General features: G+C 45.9%; 1 long non-coding RNA gene across 2 annotated transcripts; it reads left to right on the plus strand.

The window, feature by feature from the left end:
- The first annotated feature begins 1 nt into the window (after window position 1).
- Window positions 2-13691, plus strand: LOC123040618 (uncharacterized). Of its 2 annotated transcripts, none has more exons than XR_006418212.1 (3): window positions 2-100; window positions 13231-13329; window positions 13564-13691. It is a non-coding gene; the product is annotated as an uncharacterized lncRNA (long non-coding RNA). The 2 variants fall into 2 exon arrangements; XR_006418211.1 differs by having other exon boundaries at window positions 18-100; window positions 13149-13329.
- The last annotated feature ends 11730 nt before the right edge of the window (window positions 13692-25421 follow it).

The raw sequence follows: 25421 nt of genomic DNA on the forward strand, positions 1-25421 counted from the left end.
CGTGTGGACAGGCAGCGCCCTTTACCTTCGAAGTCTCAAAAAATGGTCTGGGTGATGCGGGTGCCTCAATGCTTGATGCCATGTTCTGTAAGAGGCCAAGGTACTATATTTTGTCCCTGATGCATAACCTGCATTGATTTTTTGTAAACTGTCCTTTTAGAGGCAATGATGAAAATGATTTTTGTGCATAAAACAACAAACCAGTTCAGTCTTTTTTATGCAGAGATCAAATTGATTTTTGTGCATAAAATTCTTCGAGTCTTCTAATCAGTTTGCCCTTTTAGAGGCAATGATGAAAATGATTTTTCTGCATGAAACAACAAACCAGTTCAGTCTTTTTTATGCAGAGATCAAATTGATTTTTGTGCATAAAATTCTTCGAGTCTTCTAATCAGTTTCTGCGCTATGCTTGAGGTACCAGAAAATCATATGGGCATCAATTCGACAGGGTTTTGCATTATGTTTCATGCATAGACATATGTGCGCATAGACTCGATTCTTGTAGGTCCTGAATTACATGCAACTTTATGTTATGGGTTATTTGAGTCAAGATCGATGATTTGAACTTGTTATCATTCCAAGCAGCTCAGGTCACTGAAATCTGAAATCCAAATATGAGCTCAATGAATATTGATTTCCTCTAAAAGAAATGCTTAGGTTTTGATGTTTTTTCAGTTATATTTAGGGTTGAGTAGTTCAAATTTGTTTTTTCAGGAATTTTTGTAGGGACCGTGTGTGTGGCACTTAATATTTGTCTTTGTGTCTTGTTTGTGCACTTAATATTGGTCTAATTTTTGTTGCATAGGTTGTATTTGGGTGTCCACGCGCTACAGGGAATTACTGTGCGGAGTAGTAAGACATTAGTAGAAAAGGGGGCAATGGTCCAGGCCGGGTCAGCCCATTAGTCCCGGTTCAATCCAGAACCGGGACCAATGGGGGCATTGGACCCAGTTCGTGAGCCCCGGGGGCTGGCCGGGCCACATGGGCCATTGGTCTCGGTTCGTCTGGACCTTTTGGTCCCGGTTGGTGGGACAAACCGGGACCAATGTGCCTTGCTCCTGGCCCACCACCATTGGACCCGGTTGGTCACCTGAACCGGGACCAAAGTCTTCCCTTTAGTCCTGGTTCAAGCCACGAACCGGGACCAATTAGTTGCCTATATATACCCCGCGAGCAGAGCACTCTCACTGCTCTGTTATTCGTGGCATGCGAGGAGGGAGCTTTGTGGTGCTCTAGCTCACCTCCTATGCACACGAGGTGTTCGATGGAATGCCCGAGCCACACTACTTAAGCTTTCTCCTCTCCAAGCTCCACCTCCAAGCTCCATTTTCCTCAATATTTGTCTAGGTTTAGCGGTCCGTCACGTCCCATCCCCGTCTTCACCGCCGTCGATCGCCCGCGCCGATCTCGTCGCTGGCACCACCGTGGTGAGCCTCTTACTTGTATGTTTATATAGATACTTGTATAATTTTCTTACTTTTATTATTGCATCTTATATAGTGCGATGGTTTTGGTATCCGCCCCCGTCGGCCCTCGTCCTGTCTATGATTCGGATGTGGTATATATTATCTTTTCATAACTATTGGTTCATTTATTGTTTATGACAATTATGCCGACCAACGTGACATAGATTTTATTTATCTAGGAGGTTGTTGAACTGGAAATTCCAACCGACCCTATTGTCGAGAGGTTAAATTTAGTTGAAGAAGAAAACAATTTGTTGAAGGAAAAAATTAGAAAAATTGAGGAGGAGAAGATGATATTGGAGTTGCATGTTGCGGATGTCGTCGATGATCACAAGATCAAGATGGATGCAATGCGCTTGAAGATTAGAAAGATTAGAAAATATGCCATTCATACCGAGGCTTGATATCATTATGCCGTTGGATCAATTGTTACATTGGTTGCGATTATGATCGCATTTGTTTTCGCATTGAAATGTTTTACATAGTTTCAGTGTATGGTTTAATTAATTTAGATGCTCTGCAGAGCTTTATGTTGTTAGATGAGAACTATGTATGTACTTTGGTTTTAGTGTGATGATGAACTTCTATTAATTTGGTTTTAGTGTTCTGTAATGATTTTTGACACACTTAATTATGTATAATGCACGCAGATGAACCGGCAATGGATGTACGGTTCAAGACACACCTCCGAATACATTAAGGGCGTGCATGATTTTCTCGAAGTGGCTGAGGCAAACAAGCAGAATGGTTTTATGTGTTGTCCATGCCCTATATGTGGGAATACGAAGTCTTACTCTGACCGGAAAATCCTCCACACCCACCTGCTTTCCAAGGGTTTCATGCCACACTATAATGTTTGGACGAGGCACGGAGAAATAGGGGTTATGATGGAAGACGGCAAAGAAGAAGAGTACGATGACAACTATGTGCCCCCTGAATACGGTGATGCTACTGAATATCAAGAGGAACCAGACGATGTGCATGATGATGCTGCAACGGGCGAAGCTGCTGAAGATCAAGAGGAACCAGACGATGTGCCCGATGATGATGATCTCCGCCGGGTCATTGTCGATGCAAGGGCGCAATGCGAAAGTCAAAAGGAGAAGCTGAAGTTCGATCACATGTTAGAGGACCACAAAAAAGGGTTGTACCCCAATTGCGAAGATGGCAACACAAAGCTCGGTACCGTACTAGAATTGCTGCAGTGGAAGGCAGAGAATGCTGTGCCTGACAAAGGATTTGAGAAGCTACTGAAAATATTGAAGAAGAAGCTTCCAAAGGATAACGAATTGCCCGACAGTACATACGCAGCAAAGAAGGTCATATGCCCTCTAGGATTGGAGGTGCAGAAGATACATGCATGCCCTAATGACTGCATCCTCTAACACGGTGCGTACAAGGATCTGAACGCATGCCCGGTATGCGGTGCATTATGGTATAAGATCAGACGAGATGACCCTAGTGATGTTGGCTGCGAGCCCCCCAGGAAGAGGGTTCCTGCGAAGGTGATGTGGTATGCTCCTATAATACCACGGTTGAAACGTCTGTTCAGAAACGGAGAGCATGCCAAGTTGATGCAATGGCACAGTGAGGACCATAAGAGAGACGGGAAGTTGAGAGCACCCGCTGATGGGTCGCAGTGGAGAAAAATTGAGAGAAAGTACTAGGATGAGTTTGCAAGTGAGCCAAGGAACGTATGGTTTGCTTTAAGCGCGGATGGCATTAATCCTTTCGGGGAGCAGAGTAGCAATCACAGCACCTGGCCCGTGACTCTATGTATGTATAACCTTCCTCCTTGGATGTGCACGAAGCGGAAGTTCATTATGATGCCAGTTCTCATCCAAGGCCCTAAGCAACCCGGCAACGACATTGATGTGTACCTAAGGCCATTAGTTGAAGAACTTTTACAGCTGTGGAATGGAAACGGTGTACGTACGTGGGATGAGCACAAACAGGAGGAATTTTACCCAAAGGCGTTGCTGTTCGTGACCATCAACGATTCGCCCGCTCTCAGTAACCTTTCAGGACAGACAAACAAGGGATACCACACATGCACGCACTATTTACTTGACACCGATAGTATATACCTGGCAAGCTGCAGGAAGAATGTGTACCTGGGCCATCGTCGATTTCTTCCGACCAACCATCAATATCGAAAGAAAGGCAATCATTTCAAAGGCGAGGCAGATCACCGGAAGAAGCCCGCCATGCGTACCGGTGATCACGTACTTGCTATGGTCAATGATTTACACGTAATCTTTGGAAAGGGTCTCGGCGGACTAGCTGTTCCGAGTGACGCTTGGGGACACGCACCCATGTGGAAGAAGAAATCTATATTTTGGGACCTACCCTACTGGAAATACCTAGAGGTCTGCTCTTTGATCGACGTGATGCACGTGACGAAGAACCTTTGCGTGAACCTGCTAGGCTTCTTGGGCATGTATGGGAAGACAAAAGATACAGCTGAGGCACGGGAGGACCTGCAACGTTTGCACGAAAAAGACGGCATGCCTCCAAAGCAGTATGAAGGTCCTGCCAGCTATGCTCTTACCAAATAAGAGAAGGAAATCTTCTTTGAATGCCTGCTTAGTATGAAGGTCCCGACTGGCTTCTCGTCGAATATAAAAGGAATAATAAATATGGCAGAGAAAAAGTTTCAGAACCTAAAGTCTCATGACTGCCACGTGATTATGACGCAACTGCTTCCGGTTGCATTGAGGGGGCTTCTACCGGAAAACGTCCGATTAGCCATTGTGAAGCTATGTGCATTCCTCAATGCAATCTCTCAGAAGGTGATCGATCCAGAAATCATACCAAGGCTAAGGAGTGATGTGGTGCAATGTCTTGTCAGTTTCGAGCTGGTGTTCCCACCATCCTTCTTCAATATCATGACGCACGTCCTAGTTCATCTAGTTGACGAGATTGTCATTCTGGGCCCCGTATTTCTACACAATATGTACCCCTTTGAGAGGTTCATGGGAGTCCTAAAGAAATATGTCCGTAACCGCGCTAGGCCAGAAGGAAGCATCTCCATGGGCCATCAAACAGAGGATGTCATCTAGGTTTTGTGTTGACTTCATTCCTGGCCTTAAGAAGATAGGTCTCCCTAAATCGCGGTATGAGGGGAGACTGACTGGAAAAGGCATGCTTGGAAGGGACTCAATAATATGCAGGGACGGATATTCTTGGTCTCAAGCACGCTACACAGTTCTACAGAACTCTACCTTGGTGACCCCGTATGTCGATGAACACAAGAACAGTCTACGCTCCAAACACCCGAAGCAGTGCGACGACTGGATTACATGTGAACACATCAGGACTTTCAACAGTTGGTTGGAAGCACGTCTCAGAGGTGACAACACTGTTTGTGATGACCTGTACTTGTTGTCCAGGGGACCATCTTCGACTGTTACGATTTGGAAAGGATACGAGATAAATTGAAATACATTTTACATGATTGACCAAGATCAAAAGAGCACCAACCAAAACAGCGGTGTCCGCTTTGATGCAACAACCGAGAGGGGAAAGGACACATATTATGGTTACATAGTGGACATATGGGAACTTGACTACGGACATGATTTTAAGGTCCCTTTGTTTAAGTGCAAATGGGTCAATCTGTCAGGAGGCGGGGTACAGGTAGACCCACAGTACGGAATGACAACAGTGGATCTGAAAAATCTTGGGTACACTGATGAACCGTTCGTCCTAGCTAATGATGTGGCACAGGTTATCTATGTGAAGGACATGTCTACCAGACCGAGAAAGAGAAAAGATAAGGAAGTGAATACATCATCCGATGAGCCAAAGCGCCACATAGTTCTTTCAGGAAAAAGGGACATCGTGGGAGTGGAGGACAAGACAGACATGTCTGAAGATTATGAAAAGTTTCATGAAATTCCTCCCTTCAAAGTCAAGGCTGACCCCAGCATCCTGATAAATGATGAAGATTATCCATGGTTACGGCGCAATAAGCAAATGACACAAGCGAAGAAAAAGTGAAGACTTTCTCCCGCAACTATTATGATGATACCATGCCAACTTTGTAACTGACGAGTATGATACCATTGTCCGTTTTGTATATGCATATGCTATGTGTGGGTCAATTTATGATACCATGCCAACTTTCAACTTTTTCAGAGTTCATTTGAAATGCTTTAATGTCTTATGGTTCGGTCCTCGTAATAATTAAAAATAGCAACAATAAGTATATTATTGTAAGTAGAAACAAAATAAAATAAATAAAGCAAGAAAGAAAACAAAAAACAAAAAAAGTGTTTTCAAATTTGAAAAGTAATGGCAGTAACAGAAAGTTTATAATTTTCCTAAAACTAAAAGCAAAAAGAATTAAAAAATAAAGCAAAAAATAAAAGAAAATAAATAATACAAAAAACAAAACAAAAAACAACAATAAGTATTTTGTTGTAAGTAGAAACAAAATAAAATAAATAAAGCAAGAAAGAAAACAAAAAAACAAAAAAAGTGTTTTCAAATTTGAAAAGTAATGGCACTAACAGAAAGTTCATAATTTTCCTAAAACTAAAAGCAAAAAAGAATTAAAAAATAAAGCAAAAACGAAAGAAAATAAATAATGCAGAAAACAAAACAAAAAAACTGGAAAAAAATAAAAATAGCAACAATAAGTAAGGAAAACAAAAAACAAAAAAAATGCCTCCTACTGGGCCCCCACGGCCTGAATACGACTTGAAACCCTACTATGGGCCAGAATTCAGGCCCGCAGTAGGCCCAGAAGGCCCATCAGGCAAAGCAGTAGCAAGTAGGCCCGTAAGCCTGCAGTGGAGAGGAGCTCGAGAGGGGTGCGGCAGTGGGGCTTATAAACCACTGCGCGCCTCTCTCAACTAGCGAGGTGGGACTAAACTTTGGCTGCGACGCGGGCAGCACAGGGGCCTTTGGTCCCGGTTGGTGGCTCCAACCGGGACTAAAGGGGGTGCATTGGTACCGGTTCGTGGCCCCAACCGGTACCAATGCCCACCCTTTAGTCCCAGTTGGTGCCTCCAACCGGTACCAAAGGCCGCCGCTTCCCGCCCTTTGGGCTGCTGAAAAGAGGCCTTTGGTCCCGGTTGGTGGCACTAACCGGGACTAAAGGGGGCATTAGTCCCGGTTTGGGCCATCAACCGGGACCAATGCTCTTGCTATATATACAGGACTTAGCAGTTTTTGCCAAAACCCATCTCTTTCTTCTCGCCCCGACGCCTCTGCTCCTCGTCACCGTCGCCGTCGAGCCCTGCCCCGACGCCGTCAGGCTGGTCCAGCCCGCCGTCGTCGCCGCCGAGCCACTGCCCCGACACCGTCGCCGCGCCCGCCGCCCCTGCCGGCCCCGACACCATCGTCGTCGCCGCGCGCGCCACCGGCCGTTCCCCGACCCCGTCGCCGTCGCCGCGCGCGCCGCCCCTTCCCCGACCCCGTCGCCATCGCCGCGCGCGCCGCCCCTTTCCCAACCCCGTCGCCGTCGCCCCGACCACACGCCGCCGCCTTCGGTCCGGCCGCCGGCGCCCTTTCCTCTTTTTTTATATAAGCAGAAGTTTATATATGCAAAAAATTATATATGCAAAAATTTATACATATATGCAAGTATATATGTATTTTTTTGCATTTTTTTGTGTATATGTGTTTTTATGTGTATATATGTGTACATGTTCATAGTATTTTTTTTCATAAGTGTATTTTTTTGTTCATTGCATTTTTTTCATATATATAATGTATATATGTATGTGGTAGCTATATATATGATGAATGGATGTGGCTATATATGTATGTATGGATATAATGTTCATAGCATTTTTTTGTTTATATATGTTTTTTCATATATGTATTAATTTTATATTTAGGTTGTTAGTAGATATCGATTTTAGGTTAGTGCATTTTAGGTTAGTGTAGAGGAGAAAGTAAAATAAGGAAAAGGAAGAAAAGAGGAAGAAGGAAGGAAGAAGGAAGAAGGAAGAAGAAGAAGAAAAAGAATGAGAGGAAAAAGGAAAATAAGAAGAGTAAGAAAGGAGAAAAAGAAGAGAGGAAGAAGAGGAGAAATAAATAAGAAGAGGAAAAAAGAAGAAAAAGAAGAGGAGAAGAATAAAGGAATAGAGGAGAAGAAGAAAAAATAGAAGAATTTTTTTTCTTCTATTTTTTCTTCTTCTTCTTCCTTCTTCATTCTTCCTCTTTTCTTCCTTTTCCTTAATTATTTTCCTTTCTCGAGGGAGAAGAAGAAAAAGAAGAGTAGAAGAAGAAAGAAAGGAATAGAGAGAAAGAAGAAACTTCAACACGAGGGGGTGGTACCGATACCCCCTCCCCGATAACATTATTTTCCCATGTATATGTATGTCGCGTCGTTGTCGATATAACTCCCTCTAGATAACTTCGACATGAGGGGCTGTCGATATATATACCCCCTCTCGACCGTGATAACTTATACAACGGCAGCACCCCCCGGCCCTCGGCCCTCTCGCTCGACCAAAACTCTCGAGGACACCCAAACCCTAGAGAGAAAACGATGTTCGTCTCCTACCCCCTCCCGCCGCGCCCCTACCCGACAAATTAACTCTCTCGAGGCCACCCAAATTTACCAAGTTAAAAGAGCGTTGTCGTCGAGGCCACTCCAAACCCTTGAAGCGTTGTGTCGAGGCGACCCCAAACCCTAGAGAAGCAGCGTCGAGGCCACTAACATGATTCCTTATTATGATTAGCTAGCTAGTTCTACATTTGCCACTAATATATATATATATATATATATATATATATATATATATTCATCTGTACCATGTTTGAATAATAATTGACATGTTGTAAATATTTGCAGAAACTATGGAGCACTCCCGAGACGAAGAAACAGAAGCGATGTTGGGGGACATAATCGCAAATGGAAGTGATGATGTTGCTTCATTTCTCCTCGACACCGATGGTCAGCTGGAAGGACTGGGTGAAGAAGAGGGCTATGTTCATGATGGCTTCGACCCATTAATGCCGGTACAAGAAGAGGACTATGTTCATGATGGCTCCGGTGACACAACGGAGGTACAAGAAGGAGACCGTGTTGCCTGCTCCGGTGACCGAACCGAGTCCGGCCAGGTATATATATATTAGTTAAGCCCGTGCTGACTAGTTGATTGATGCTTCCATTGTTTTGGTATATGTACACATATTAATTACTCTCGTCTTTCTTCCTTATAATTTCTAGCCCTACGGATCGAGCACAACTTCGGTAAGGAGACGAGGCCCAAAGAAAAAGTTGAGCTCGGATGAAAAGTTTGAGATCATAGAAATCGCGCCCGACGGCGAACCGATTGAACCCATCCGGACAAGGAAGGCATTTTCTGCTCAGTGCGGGGTTCTTGTTAGGGACAAGATCCCGATCAGCATCCAGCAATGGTATAAGCCTAAGGAGGAAGACCCTGAGGTGTCTTATGTCAATGATATCCAGAAAGAAGATCTTTGGACTGAGCTGAAGGAAAATTTCACCTTACCGCCAGAGGAGGATCCGGAGAATCCAGTTAAAGAGCAATTAATCAAGTCTTGTGCTCTTAAGAAGATGGCAACCCTAATGAGGAGGTGGAGGAAAGAGCTAAACCAGTTTGTCGAAAAAAAACACCAGAATTCATCGGCAAATATGAGAAGATCAAAGATCACTAGCCCGCATTTGTGATCCACAAGACATCGGAAAAGAGTAAGAAGATGTCGGCGAGAAACAAGGAAAATGCTGCGAAGAAGAAGCTTCACCATCGCACGGGGTCAGGTGGCTACCTCAAAGCCCGATCTAAGTGGTCCAAGGCTGAGCATGATCTGCTTGAAAAAGGGATCGAACCAGAGACAATGTACTAGCCAGACCGTTGCCGGACTTGGTTCTTCGGGGCTGGCGGAACCTTTGACCCTGTAACAGGGAAGTGCCAGTGGACGGACGAGCAACTGGAAATACCAGCCAAGAACCTTCGACACTATATCGCTGCAGCGCAGCGAGGGACGTTCCTTCCAAACAGGGAGAAGGACGAGCTCACAATGGCCCTTGGGAATCCTGAGCACCCTGGACGGACACGAGGCACGCCAGGCTCCATTCCGTGGAAAGTTGGTTTTCCGGACGCAGGGGGTTACAAAACCCACGAGAGGAGGAAGAAACTAGAGCAGGACCAACTGCAGGCGCTGCTTGGAAGGGTAATGGGGCTAGAGGATCGAGAAGAGGAACGAGAAGCAGCAGATCGCAACAAACGACCTGCCGAAGCTTCCCCCGAAGCTACCCCGCCATCTCAGCGGAGAAGCAGCGTGGCTTCCACCAAGCTGCTTCAGCCGGAGCATGTCTTGACGGCTCCTGCCATCTATCCCGTGGATGGTATCACGGAGTCTCAAAGTTGCCACATTATGGCGCGATGGATGAATTTCAAGGTCAAGGCGGCTGTTGGCCAAGTTTATCCTAGTGGACCCGGCACAACTTATCACTGCCAGCCGATTCCAGAAGGATATGCTAAGGTGATGGTGGATGAAATAACGGAGGGATTTGAGGACCTCCCGCTTGAGCACCCTACCGGTGAAGGGGAGACTAGGCTGGGTTCTGCTCTGAAGACTCCATGCCTATGGCGGAAGGAGCTCATCAACCTTCCGAACTGGACGCCTCCGCCTCCTCCTCCTCCTCCGGCGAGTCAAGGCACTCCGCCTCCTCCACCGCCTCCTCCTCCGGCGAGTGATGATCAGGGCATGCGTGGCGGCACTCCGCCTCCTTCTCCGGCGTGTGGCGGCACTCCGCCTCCTTCTCCGCCTGCACTGGCGCTCCCGAGCAGCCAGCAGCCTCCTCCTTCTCCGCCTCACCAGCAAGGGTGGAAGAGACCCGCCGCCGCCCCGGCTGCTCCGGCGCGTCGTACTCCTTCTCCTCCGCCTCGTAAGCAAGCACGAAAGAAGATAGACGCCGCAGCCGCTCCGTCTGCTCCGGCGTCTACCAGCACAACCAGAGGCGGGAGGCAATACAAATACGGTCCATCATCTCTCAAGCCTCTAGAGAAGTTACCTTACGAGAGGTCCGAGGAGGAAAACAATACGATTGTGCGGACCCACGTGAAGGAGTTCTTTGAAGGGGTGAAAGCAAAGAGACATCCACCTCCGGAGGAGAAGGTAGATCCGGTGAAGGCAAAGCGCACTATCGATGCCCTGAGGAAACCACCAAAGTCTCCGCCAAGAACCAACTATGAGCGCATTACTGAACAGACATATCTCCAAGCCTAGCGGTCGGGAACTACTGTCAGTGATAAAAGGTTAAAAGAACGAGCAAAGGGGAAAAAATTGTCCAGCTCGGTGAACAAGCACAGCAATCGTGCCCCCCGCTCAATGTGTCTAATGCTCCGGGGACGGTGGCCAGTTATGGCAATCTTGAAGATTACCTGCCTGACGATGCACTTCCTGATTTCATGGAGGTGGATGAACACAGATACGAGTACTGGAAGCCTCTCGTCAAAGATGAAAAATCTCTGACAACAATGATGCGAAGATTCCATAGTTGGTACATGAAAACCTGCAGAGAGTCTGAGGGGACGAACAGTTTGTATCTGAACATTAAAGAGGAGCACGACCTCGTTTCAAATGATCTGTTGTGTGTTCCATTTGAGGAGTTCTTCGAGTTCTTCAATCAAAAGGCCCTCGATAAATTAATGGTCTTTTGCTACTGCCTGTAAGTACTATTTTTGTCATTAAGTCTCTATATATATCTCGGCTCTTTTATTGCATGTATTTATAATTAATTATCCTCAATATATTATGCAGATTGAAGATCGTCGAGTGCAAAAAACAAGAAATTTATGATATTGGGTTCATTAACACAAATATCATAGATGTATTTCTGGTTGAAAAGAACGTCAAAGAGGCCGAGGACAACTTGCTACGATCATTGATCAAAAATCAAAACAAAGATACCATACTCTTTCCTTACAATGGCAAGTGAGTGTTACTGTCGTGTGCATATTTGGTTTCCCTTATTACTCGAGCGAGGTTATAGTAATGTAATTGATGAGTTATGCATGTGTGTGCAGGTACCACTATATTCTTCTGGAGATTAAGCTTGAGCGGGGACTAGTAACCGTCTTAGACTCGAGACGGAAAGATCCCGAAAGCTACGCGGACATGACTGAAATGCTCAGCAAGTAAGTTCAATCGATCATTATCGCACCATATCGGCAACTTTCTGTTCATTTCCTGATATCTCAAGTAATAATAATTATTTTCTTTGTCTTTCAGGATTTGGAAACAGTTCACCGCAGAAGCTCCGAGACTGCCGAAGGAGCTGCGATATACATACCCGAAAGTAAGTACTACTGGCTAGCTAGTTGCGCGCATCTCCCGTTGATTCTATAGCTATACTTTCATCAATGCCATTTATAATGCTTCATTATCAATTTGATTGACCTCTATTTCTCGTAAAGTGCTTGTGGTAGGAGGAAGAGAATGATTTCTGTGGATACTACGTGTGCGAGTTCATCCACACTGCGACTTTGAAAAACAAGCGGGGCTACTCTAGAAGACAATATGAAGTGCGTAAGCAATAATATTCACAATTTCATTTTATTACACCATCATTTCTGTTGAGTTTCATTCATATATATGTATTAATTAACCCCCTTCTTCAAATTAGACGTGGCAGATGCGGAATGAACTCCTAGAACCAGATCGCATGAAAGCAATTCAAGAGGAATTGGCGGGATTCTTTCTTGACCACGTCATCAGTAAAGCCGGAGAATACCATGTGGAAATTGATTTCAAATGCTAGGGGTTTGTAATTAAGAGATCTTATACATATTGTACATGTATGTAGCTAGTAGCGTCGGATACATGATACGAAAACTTGTTGTTCGACCAATCTCTCGGAGAAGGAGAGGTCGATCGATCACTTCTCTCGGTATGCATGACGAACTTCTGTACTGAATGGTTCTCTCAATCACTTATGTATATATAGTACGTAGCGTCGACCAAGCACGGACATAAGAGAGGACACTTCTCTCTATTAATTAGCTAGCTAACACAATATATGAAACACCTAAATTAACCCCCCAAAACCCCCAACCTCCCCTCCTTTCAAAAAAAAACCCTAGCCACTGGAATGCTGACACGTGGATGCCTTTTGGTTCCGGTTGGAGCCACCAACCAGGACCAAAGGCCCCCTGACTGGGCTCGGCGCACAGGGCCACGTGGAGGCACATTGGTCCCGGTTCGTGTTTGAACTGGGACTAATGGGTGGAGGTATTAGTAACGACCCATTAGTCTCGGTTCATGAACCGGGACTAAAGGCCCTTACGAACCGGGACTATTAGGTGTTTTTCTACTAGTGAGAATTGATTTAAACGTAGAGCCTAGACTCGCACTCCATGAGCATCCATGGCCGGCGAGACAGGACCCTCGACCCTCGGCCTCTGTTGAGAAGGATCGTTCCACTGTGTCCGATTTGTAGTACAGAGCAATCTCATTCCTCTGAAGTTCCTATTGGGAAAAATGGGCAAGATGTGTTTGGTCAGTGGTGCTTTGTTTTTTAGGCTATGGCTATGATAACTTGATGACACCCCTTTGTAGTACAGAGCAATCTCATGCATTTGTCCTCCATCTTCAGGAACATTTATTAGTGTACAATGGCCAAGAAATTGTTTAAAAAAATAAGAAACCTAGAATTGAATTGCTAAAACATGGAATTATTCTGCTTATTTGTAGGTTAATGTATGACTATCACGTTCCCCACCAAGTGAAATGTGCTATTTCACCACAAACATTGACGAAGTTAAGTTCAGTGCAGGCAAAATGGATAAGTCTGTAACTGGAACTCTGGATAGTTGATCCTCTGAATGGCGAAAAATTTATCAAAGTTGCTGAGGTTCAGGGGTCTGAAATTAAGGTATTGATGCTTTGGGGTTCTTATCTTTTCATTCCCATGTTACAATGCTATGAGTGTAATTTGGTCTTAGTATCTATCAACTTTTCCCAGCTCAAAAAACAATATATTTTTCGCCGGGACAGAGCTCAAAATACAAAGACTGACTTTTCCTTGTCTAAATTTTACTGATATTAGCGTGTGTGTATTAGCTCTGATGTGTGTTCTAAAAATATATATAATATTTTTATGTTGCAGCCATTTGTGGATAGTTTATCTAAATGCCCAAAACCCACTTAGAGCTCCAAAGAGGTCTTGTTTTCTTGTACTATGGATTTAAGGTGATTCTCAAGAGGAACAAGTCGCCATGGACCGATGAGATCGAGAGATGGCTCCGCAGTTGCGTGGAGTGGCGGCTGAGAGGAGAGGCAACAACAACTCATTGTCCGTGATGGCCCGAGCATTTGCGAGAGGGGATGGAGCGGGGGTTGCATCGTCACGGCCAGTTTCCAGAGTGGATGGAGTGGTGGCCGCACGGACGCGCTCCTGGAGGTGCCGGTATGCACCCTGATTTTGAGCCTGGGAGGTTCCTTGCTCTACCCTATCCTCAAGGGTGTTCATCTACTTTGGTATCGTGCTCTGGAGTCAGGACGATGCACTAATGCAGGTTTGATTCTTTACTTTTTCATTTGTTTTATTTGTATGCATATCCCTGAATTTTGTGAGCCGTGATTTAAATGTTGTCGTGTGTGCCATTGTGTCCTATATAATTATTTTATTGAAGCACCACTGCAACCCAGTTTGTTTATCAAATTGATGCAAGAAACAAACTAATACATAGAGAGTATAAATTTATTGCATTAATTTGTATATCCCTGCACCTAGCGATAGGTAGAGATGGAAAATTTTTGTAGCTTTTTGTTCCCGGTTTTTCGTATTGAAATTAGGGATTTGGAAGCTAATCATGGAGTGTTTCGATTGCCTGCTTACGGATTCGCAATGAGCACAAGTCTGCAACCTTGAAGGAAAACCCGTTGCAACTGATGACATAATATTACGTCGCAACAAGAATGTATAGAGCTACAGAACTCTGTGGATCCTTCTCTTCACAAAAGGTGAGGTTTAAAGTTCATGTTTGTGCTTATTGAAAAACAAAGAAAGAGACGAGTTGCTTGATATATTGACAGGTATATAGTGTAACAAAAACACGCTTATAGTTCTAACATGAATTTGATTGACTTGGGAGTTGTGACATGCAAGTATTTTATGGTTGATAAGTCTGTACTACTTGTTATATTGTATGAAAATAGTCTCTGGCTTCATCTTCTTTGATGACATATTTTCTATAACAATTGAAATGCATTATGCACCTGTTCTTTTTATTGTGGTTTCATATTTTTTTCAAATTTATATATTCTCTATGAATAGTAACATAGATGCATGTTCTTAATCTATTTTAGATTTTTGTTCACCCGAAAATGCAGTATAGGTCTGCCATTGACATTTTTTTGAAGCACTGGGTGAACATTTGCCGAGATGTTGATAGGAAAAGCCTTTTTGTTTCCTCATAAAATGTTGCCCATCAGTTATTAAACTTAATGGATGCATGTTGTGGGCTTGATGACCATGTACACCTTTTTTAGTTAGAACTGTGTCTGCTATGGATCTATCTTGCTTAATACAAAGAACTCTGCATGCTTAGGAAACAAGAGGTAATGTAAACAATAGATTCTCTTGTGAAATTGCGATTCAGCCTTGGGGCGTGGATGGCGAGAAGCGGAGGCGTGTGCCTAGAGTAGCGGACCATGATGGATTGATGAGCTGATGTCACGTGACGTACTCACGTGGCGGCTGGTTAGGCTCCGGCGGCTGGAGCCATCATCGACCATGATGCCACGCCAGGAGCACAAGGGCTAAGACGAGGACATGTTGGTGCCGATGAAATAAGGTTTATTGGGCCGTCCTCTTCCAGCAACATATTACACAATCTATTTAAGCCGATTGATTCTCTTTGGTGCAAATGTCCCTCATTTAGTTGATGAAACTCTACCTTCATACAATTAATTGAGTTGGGAACCATAACATATATACATCTATGACTGGTATCTATTTGGCTATATTAAACTGACAATTTATTCTTCTTACCGGAAGGATATGTCGTGAAGATGATTAATTCTACAAACTATACTGCTAATTCATCGGAAATGACTACCAACTTATTTAATTCTGCATGTGCAGGTGCTGCCGGTTGACGGGGGCCTAACCATGAGTCTAACTGAAAGTGAACGGGAGTGATGTGCAGAAAAAATCTTAGCACATAGGCTGAATTTGTATAGTACTTTGAATTAATTAGGCAGTACCCCCTCCATTTGTATATCACTTTCGAATACAAGTTCAGGTTATTAGGCAGTATTATTGAATTTATGGATTGATACTTGAAGATTTTAAAAGGTTACTAAATTTTGTACCAAGTCTACTGTTATGTATGGGAAGAACATGCGCTAAAATATTGATAATGCAAATGAAAGTGATCGTTTGATTATTAAATCATGCCACTAATAAGATAAGTTCTTGTCACTTATTTCTTCACAAATTTCCATTGTTCAGGTTCGGACTTGATTTGTTGAGCTATTTTAATTTGTGTATGAGAGAAATGAAATACTTTATGAGTTGTATGTCAAAACTTTGATCAGTTCGTTGTGGAATAATGTCGGTGATTTGGATTCTTAACTAATTTATGATAGGCTTCCCTTTTGGGGGCTCTCATTTGGTTTTATATGCTTTTTTCTTACCAGATAGAAGATACTTAATGTTGGTATCCCAGAGTTTTACTTACTAGATATAAATAGAAACGAGATTTATTTATTGAGAATTTTATCTATAGTGTGTGTCAGTGCCCTCATACTTCTCACATGAAACCTTGAAGAAAAGCATAATGAATGATATAAAAATGTTGGTGGCGCGGAAAAAATATAAAGTCGAGGGTACAAAAGTATTAGGATCTCCATGCCGGCGGATGTAGTGGGTTGCACTCTTTGCCGTTATTTGTTGTTACTGCCATAGTTCATTTTTTCGTGCTTATCATACCTCATGAATACACTTGAGTGAAATTGGGGATAGTATATATGCATTCTTCCAGAGTTTCAAGAAGGATAGCAGAGAAATATTTCTTGGGGCTGTGACATAGCTGTGTGGTACTTCTACATCTGCAGCATTTACAGTTCATGTACTTACAGTTTAATGCAAGCATTGGGATTAGTTACAGATTTGCTTTGATTTAAATTTCTAAATGTTAACAACAATTACAACTTGTGACATGCCTAAGTTTAATTTCCATTGAGAGAGAATGGGCGATGGATTATGAGATGGAACGAAATTAAAATCCAACTAATCTGGCCATGGCTGGTTGTCACAGAATCCTTGTGATCTGTTCTACTTTGACTTGGAATGTGCGGCTATGATAATGTAAGTGATGAGTTTTTTCCCCGAATCTTCTATGGGAGGTCAGTCAGAGGTGAGTTGTAGACCAAGAGCTGGTGGGCAGCAGGGCATGCATGCGCATGAAGAACAAATCTGAACCACGCCCCTGCTTCTATTGGTTTCTACATAGAGCGTCTAGCTTAGAACTTAGACCAGTTGGTCGCTGTCAAGGTCGCCAAGGTGGTCTTACAGCACTGCCGTGGGGATTTCTCGTGATTTTATGTAGGCAAGCCGCAAGCGGTGGTGGTGATTTGCTGGGTGGTGTTGCTGCTTTGGGGAGAGACGATGGTCCTGTTGTGGGGATAGCCAACGGCAATACATTGACTACAAACTCATCCCGGACTCGTAGTGAACCTGGATGCAGTGAACCTGATTCGTGGATCGATGGCAGGTCTTGACGTTGTTAGAGTTTGGATTGAATGGTTGTGGGGGATGGTGTGCTTGGTTGGGTTCCCATGGAAGAATGTGGCCTCCCCGTGGATCTGGTCGTGGCCATCACAGAGGACATTGTCGCCCTTCCCCGAGGAGCAAGGATAGTGCAGGCGGCAGCAGGGGTTAGGGGTAGATGCGGGGAGGGATGTCGGCGTCTGCTCGAGGTCATTGTGATGAAAGCCTTGATGACCCGTCTTTATCAATGGAGGTGGAAGAGCATGAAGTCGAGATTGGATAGGAGTTTGAGTTCTTGTTGGCCCCGGATGGTTCCCACTTTAGGCTCCGTTCGGTTTGCAGGGAGAGAGAACTAAGGAAAGAAAAACTTTGTAGGGATATGGCTGATGGCTACCGGATTGCCATGGAGTCTAGAAACACGGGAACCAAAAAAATTAGACTGTTCGTGTTGCATGAAGATACGCCTATGAAGCAGTACATGACCACAATATTTTATGTCTTTCTGAGTGGATTACAATGCATGCATGAAGTTTTTTATTGAACTGATCACCGGCTCGCCTCGGGCTTTCGTCAAAACATGAGATCTGACTGGATTCTATCTTTCAAGCAAAATCAATACGAGAAGGCCTTGTTTCATTTGAAGTATTCTTCAGGCTTCCTGTGAACCGAACACCACCCTTAGAGATGTATTTTTTTCACGTGCCAGGTTGATTTTAAAATGAATAGGGGCTTTTCTGCAGAAGTGCATGCCGAACAAAAAATATGACCTCCCTTTATTAGTAGGATAGATGTCATATTCTTTGTTATTGTTGGATCGGTGAAATTTCCTAATACTTGATTGTTGCGCTGCTAATTAGAGCACCCAAGATGAGAGGATGATAAATGAAAGATACTGATATAAATTTTGAAGAGCCCGTGGCAACGCACGGGCGTTCTACTTACCCAAAGTAGCACATCATAGGAGTAGTTGTTTAACCTGACCTGCACCTATCCTGACCTTTGAGTCTGTATGATTCTGTTAGCAGTTGCTGTACATCATGCGTTCTGTATCGTCGAACCTCGTTGATGGTAATGTTCTTGTTGGCAATCACCATCAGTGCTCACTTAATTATATAAAAAATCATTATCTTTGTGCGTCCAGCATTCTGGTGAAGACGTTTTGCGCGAGATCCAGCAGAAGAAAAAGGAGCTGTATGATGTGATACTTAAGGCGGAGAAGAATTTCATGACTAGTAACTGGCGTAACAGAGGGCTACTCCGGCATCTTTCTGTACAAATCGATCCAATGCCACATGACTTGATGGTACAATTGATATCAAGCACGCGATGTAAATTATTTATTTATTCAATTTTGCTAAAGCACATCTAGATGTACTCTAAGTATTGCACATCTAAATCCTATGTCATTGATTTTATGCTAAAATTCGTGCAAGTATTCTTTTTGTCTTTTGCCTTTTCTTTTTAGTTTGGTTGAGTCATTTAGACGTGCAATAAGTATAGCACATCTAGATGTGCCCTAGACAATATTTCTTCCTTACCTGTTTGACAGGAGTTGATATAATCTTGTTTGACCGACCTGCAGGCGCCGGTTAAGGTTATCCAAAAGGGCTGCCAATGTGGTGAAGATAGCTGGGGTTATTACATTGACATCTATGGTTGCTACTGGTTCATTTAGTTATCAAGATTTCAAAGATTATCTCGCAGACAGAAAGAAGCTACCCAAGACTGTTAAGAAGAAAAATCAGCGCTCACAGGAAGAAGCTAGTCCGACCTGTTAAGAAGAAAGATCAGTGAAGACAACATCTTGTTTGACGGAGAATCAAAGATGATGCATGTCTGGATATCAACTTGTTTTCAGTTTATGACCAGTATCAGCTTGTTTTCAGTTTATGATGACCTGTTAGCTAGCACTATATGCTACTCCTATATCTTTGTGATCTTGTATGACATGGTATGTTATTAGAGCATCTACAGCCGGGCGCCCTATATCCGTCTCATATGTCCGGGCAGGCCGTCCGGTCACTGACCGGTCACAAAATACCGACCCAGCCGGAGCTCTCAAACGACACTCAAACGCCCGGACTGACCGGCACCCCTCATATCCGTCCCAAATATAAGGCGGATATGAGGCGGCCCAGGCACGCCCGGCTGCGTCCACTTGACAAGCCCGACCCACCATCGACCCCACGGGTGTCCCACAAAAAAACCCATCGGACTCATCGCTCCGCCCTCTCCTCTCCCTGCATCGATTCCAATCAAATCCGGCACAATGTTGAGCACCGGCAGCCGCTCCGCCGACGAGCTGGATCTGGAGTATGAGCTTGTCCTCCGCATCGCCTTGGAGCGATCCAAGGTGGAGACCGGGGGCAGCTCCAGATCTGCAGCCTCGCTACAGCCACAGCTTCCCTGTCGAGGCAGCAGCTCGGACGCGGGCGCCGGCCCCTCCCGTCCCGGGGGCAGCTCCAACAGGCGGCCTGCGCAATCCGCGCCTCCCCTACGCCGACCCCTGACCCGCCTGCTGCTGCTCCCCCTCGTGGGCAGCGGTGGGTGATTGTGCCCGCCCCGCCAGCCCGGACGCGCACGCCGGAGTCGGAGGCACGCGCCGCCCGCCGCGAGAGGCAACGGGCAAGGGAGAGGGATGCTGCCGAGAGCTCTGTTCGCCGCCGCCGTGGGTTACCGGTAGAGCCCGACGAGGACGAGCGGCTCCTCACGTGGGTCTACCGCCGGCCTCTTACGACGGTAGAGATGGACGCTTGGCGGCTCCGTTGGAAGAACACGAAGGCTCTCCGGCTTGCCATCGAGCAGTCTGAGCAGGAGGCGAAGGAGAAGGCGACAGAGGTGGCTTAGCTGGCCAAGCTCAGGCGCCAGCAGGACCGGGCCGTCCAGCGCCTCAAGGGCCTCGTCATCGTCTCGTCCTCCTCGTCCGACGAATCAGATGATCCTCCACCAGCCGCCGACGGCTACAACTACGCCGGCGATCAGAAGGGGAAAGGGCCGGCCCGGAAGTGGTGAAGTTCAATTTCATTTCAAGTTTTAGATGTAGTATAAAGGTGACCGTCTATGAACAGTTGTTCGTGATCTTTTGGTGAACTATTGTGCTATCATATGTCTGATTCTATGTCCGGTCAGTTGATCTACGTAGTTTGATCGACGTTGCATGATTTAGTATGGATATAGGGGTTCGGAGATGAGATACACGGATGTGAACGACGCGATTTGAGGAGTGCCCGGACAGTGTCCGCAGACGCGTCCGGGCGCGTCTGCAGGCATTTGAGGGGCTGTATTTACCAAGTCAGGCTGTAGATACTCTTATATCTCTCTTCGAGTAGCTAGCTTGCACGACACTATGGGTTATTTACAGGAAAAGGGTTTCCCCTCGCTTTGTATGACTCAACACCGATCACATAGCAATGCTCGGGCGAGAAGCACAACAAGCCCAAAAGAAAAGAGAAAGAACAAATGAGAAGAAAGAAATGCCAACAACGCCAGCTCGACAAAGCACGGGTGAGCCGCCACCGCTGCACCCTCCGGAATAGACCCACCACAGACCAAGGCTCCAATCCGCCTCGTACCAAGCAGCACCTCCAAGAAGGAATGTGACGCCGATGATGCTGCTACTTGGATGTGTCCTAGGGTATCCCTCGGCACGCGGAAGGGAGTCGAGGATGGATACCTCCGACACCCTCCGGGAAGGGATGGTGGCACCCACAGGTGTCACCGCATCGGAGGAGGAAGAGTCGGCAAGGGATTTCTCCCGCACTCCAAACCCCACTCCCAACCGGGCCGGAGCCAACCAGCCACCTCGCCGCCCACCAGCATGCGCCACCGCGGTCCACCCACGCCGCCTAACTGAGATCAACACCACGAGGCCAAGAGGATGGAGAGAGACACACTAGGCGACGAGAGCAGCATCACCGAAGCCGCGCGGGAGGGAATTACATCCACCGCCATCGTGCGGGAGGCCCGTGCCTCCTGCACCATCGCGGTTGCCATTCGGACGCAGCAGTAGGGCATACCAGGCCACCCTGGCCCGGCCAGGCCCAAATCGGGCCCGCAAAGCCCCACCGGCCACGCTGCAGCAGGGCGGCACCAGCGCCGCCAGCAACCACCCGCCTATCGCCGCTCCCCCGCCTTGCGGAAGCCATGCCGACAACCCTTCCCACCGCCGGCCTGCCTACACCCAGATGGGGCCCAAAGGGCCTAGATCTGGATCGAGCGGGCGCTGCCAGATAACGCCGCCGCGTCACCCCACCGCCCAGTAGATCGCCCACCACCAGGCCGGAGGGCCCCGCCGCCGCACCGGACCGCCGCCGCCTAGGAGCACCCCGCAACGCCGCACCACCCCGCGTCAGCGCGACCCGAGAGGGGAATGGCCGGGCGCTGCCCGGGCCAGACCCGGCGCCAGGCGCCAACGCCGACAACAAGGAAGGAGGAAAAGGGGAGGGCTCGGGGAGGAGGCGTCGGGGGCGTAGACAGTCGCCCGCCGGGGCTACGCGGTCACCAGAGGGAGGGGGGCATCGTAAGATTGTCTTCCTTCAACACTGTGGCTTATTTTAGTTGTGTGGTTTCCACAAAAGCCCAATATAGTATATCTCTTACCTCAGTTAGAGCAAGTCCAACCGGTGCCCCATCCAACTCCCCTAACCAAAATTTGAGTATGCACCAAGTCGTAGCTCCGATCAGTGCTCCATCGCTTTTCGAAAATCTAGAGTCGCCAATTCGTGTCCAGAGTTCGACATTTATGTAGAACAGGAGAGAGAATTAATCTGCATCCTTGAGCTCAGCGGTTGTGGTGGAAAGAGACCCGTCCCATGTGCCGGTGATGCGAGGTAGACCCTGAGACGGTGGTTGGCCTGTTGCCATCACATTTCTAGAGATAGGGGTGGGAGTGGGAGGATAGAAATCAGAGAGAGAGAGAGAGAAGGCTTCTGCGTAGCTCCTGCAGATTCATTCTAGAGTTAGTGGGTTAGATTGAGGGAAGTGTTCTTTATTTCGACAATGGCGGCGAAAAATCGCGATAATAAATAAGATAAAGAACCGTTTAGGTTATTTCAGGGCCACCGGAGAGGGAGCCAAAGGGGCCCACATGGGACCGACGCACCCATGTGGCGCGCGTTGAGCTTAGGGCGCTTGGGCCCCACAGGCCTCCTCCAGGCCCAAGCCTCTGGCCCCTGGCTCATTTTCTTCTGTAATTGATCATTATGATTTTTTGTGATTTTTTCTGGCTTTGAAAAAAAATCTCCACGTAACTTTTCGCTCCTTTCTGGCAGTTTTCTGCATTCCCCCTCATTTATGCAAACTTGCAAAATAAAAGGAAAAGCAGTTAGAATGATGTCATAATGTATAAAACATGGTTATATATGAGCAATCTATGTTAAGAAGATGCAAACTGCACGTATCAGGGTTCACAGTTGTTTTAGATTGCAAGCCATGCATGGTTGGCATCCTCATCACCGAGTCATAATCTCTTGTTTTATATTTTCGGATGCTCGCAACTAGTTATCATGTTAGTTCATAGATCCTATGCCATGAAGATCGGGCTGGTCCATACCACATCTCTTGTCCAAAGACGGCGTTACGTCAGAGCAATTTTCAAGCTTTTCCTTTTGGTTTTGTCACTCTTGGAGGCTGGAAACTCCTAGAGGCATAATTTATTGGTGAGGAATGAACTTATGATCTATCCTAACGTTTGAAAGGTTTGAAGACGCCTCAAGGTATACCATGAGTGGATAGGATTGAGAATCACCTTTATGGTGATGTCTCAAGGAGAAGAAGGTGATCCATTTTGGTACTGGTTTCCTTTTGGAATCCCATATTTTTTTGTGTATTAGTTTGGTTCTATGGCCTTATAATTAAGCATTGCATAGGTTGTATACTCACCATAGCATCTTTAGGCTCATGTATATATTCTGGAAAACCAAAATTGCTAAGAAAAGACATAAAAATGATAATAGTGAGTTTTTGCAGTCTGTATTAGTGGAGGAACTAACTTAGGGTGGACTTTGCCCTCCCGCCTTCCCAGGCTGACCAAATTTTCCCATTTATCCCTCCATAAATACAACCCCTAAAGCATCAGGTAGACCAGGTATTGTTTAGTTAAATGTTTGTCATAGCTGAAGGAAATATGCCCTAGAGGCAATGATAAAGTTGTTGTTTTATATTTCCTTATTCATGATAAAGGTTTATTATTCATGCTAGAATTGTATTGATCGAAAACTTAAATACATGTGTGAATACATAAATAAATATCGTGTCCCTAGTAAGCCTCTACTAGACTAGCGCGTTGATCAAAGATGGTTAAGGTTTCCTAACCATGGACATGTGTTGTCATTTGATAATGGGATCACATCATTATGAGAATGATGTGCTAGACAAGACCCACTCATTAGCTTAGCATAATGATCGTTCAGTTTATTCCTATTGCTTTCTTCATGTCAAATACTTATTCCTTCAACTATGAGATTATGCAACTCCCGAATACCGGAGGAATACCTTGTGTGCTATCAAACGCCACAATGTAACTGGGTGATCATAAATATGCTCTACAGGTATCTCCGAAGGTGTTTGTTGAGTTGGCATAGATCGAGATTAGGATTTGTCACTCGGAGTATCGGAGAGGTATCTCTAGGCTCTCTTGGTAATACACATCATAAGTTTGCAAGCAAATGACTAAGGAGTTAATCGCGAGGTGATGTATTATGGAACAAGTAAAGATACTTGCCGGTAACGAGATTTAACTAGGTATGAAGATACCGACGATCGAATCTCGGGCAAGTAACATACCGATAGACAAAGGGAATTACGTATGTTGTCATAACGGTTCGTCCGATAAAGATCTTCGTAGAATATGTAGGAGCCAATATGGGCATCCAGGTTCCACTATTGGTTATTGACCGGAGAGGTGTCTCAGTCATGTTAGTTCTCGAACCCGTAGGGTCCGCACGCTTAACATTCGTTGACGATATAGTGTTATATGAGTTATATATTTTGGTGACCGAATGTTGTTTGGAGTCCCGGATGAGATCACAGACATGACGAGGAGTCTCGAAATGGTCGAGAGGTAAATATTGGTATGTAGGACGATGATATTTGGACACCGGAAGTGTTTCGGGATGTATCGGGAAGTAATCGGGTCACCAGAAGGGGTTCCAGGCACCCCCCCCCCCCCCGGCAAGTTATGGGCCTTATGGGCCAAAGGATGGAATAGACCAGCCCACAAGGGGGCTGCTGCGCCCCTTCCCTTGGTTGGCCAACCCTAGGGAAGGAAAAGAGGGGAGCTAGCCCCTCCTGCCTTTCCCTCTCATGGGAGAATGGAAGGGGAGGCGCCACCCTCCCCTGCCTTTCCCCACGCTCCAAATAAGGAAAGGGGGGCGTCGCTTGGGAGAGACCCCAAGTAGAATTCCCCCTACTTGGGCGCCCCCCTTGGCTACTCCTCTCTCCCACCTATATATATGTGGGAGGAGGGCGTCTAGCACATAACAGACAATTGCCTAGCCATGTGCGGCGCACCCTGATACGTCTCCAACGTATCTATAATTTTTTATTGCTCCATGCTACTTTATCTACTGTTTTAGGCAATATTGGGCTTTATTATCCACTTTTATATTATTTTTGAGACTAACCTATTAACCGGAGGCCCAGCCCAGATTTGTTGTTTTATGCCTATTTCAGTGTTTCGAGGAAAAGGAATATCAGACGGAGTCAAAACGGAACGAAATCAACTGGAGAAGTTATTTTTGGAAGGAAACCTACCTGATGGACTTGGACCCCACGTCAGAAGATACGGGAGGTGCTCACGGGGGTGGGGGACGCGCCCTCCCCCCCTGGGCGTGCCCCCCTGCCTCGTGGGGCCCCCGTAGCTCCACCGACGTTCTCCCTGCACCCATATATACCTACGTACCCTAAAACCTCCAGAATAGAAGATAGATCGAGAGTTCCGCCGTCGCAAGCCTCTGTAGCCACTAAAAACCAATCGGGACCCCGTTCCGGCACCCTGTCGGAGGGGAATCCCATCACCGGAGGCCATCTTCATCATCCCGGCACTATCCATGACGAGGAGGGAGTAGTTCACCCTCGGGACTGAGGGTATGTACCAGTAGCTATGTGTTTGACCTCTCTCTCTCTCTCGTGTTCTCTCTCGTGTTCCTCTATGGCACGATCTTGATGTATCCCGAGCTTTGCTATTGTAGTTGGATCTTATGATGTTTCTCCCCCTCTACTCTCTTGTGATGAATTGAGTTTCCCCTTTG

Source organism: Triticum aestivum, chromosome 2B, assembly GCF_018294505.1.
Source record: "Triticum aestivum cultivar Chinese Spring chromosome 2B, IWGSC CS RefSeq v2.1, whole genome shotgun sequence".
NCBI lineage: Eukaryota > Viridiplantae > Streptophyta > Magnoliopsida > Poales > Poaceae > Triticum > Triticum aestivum.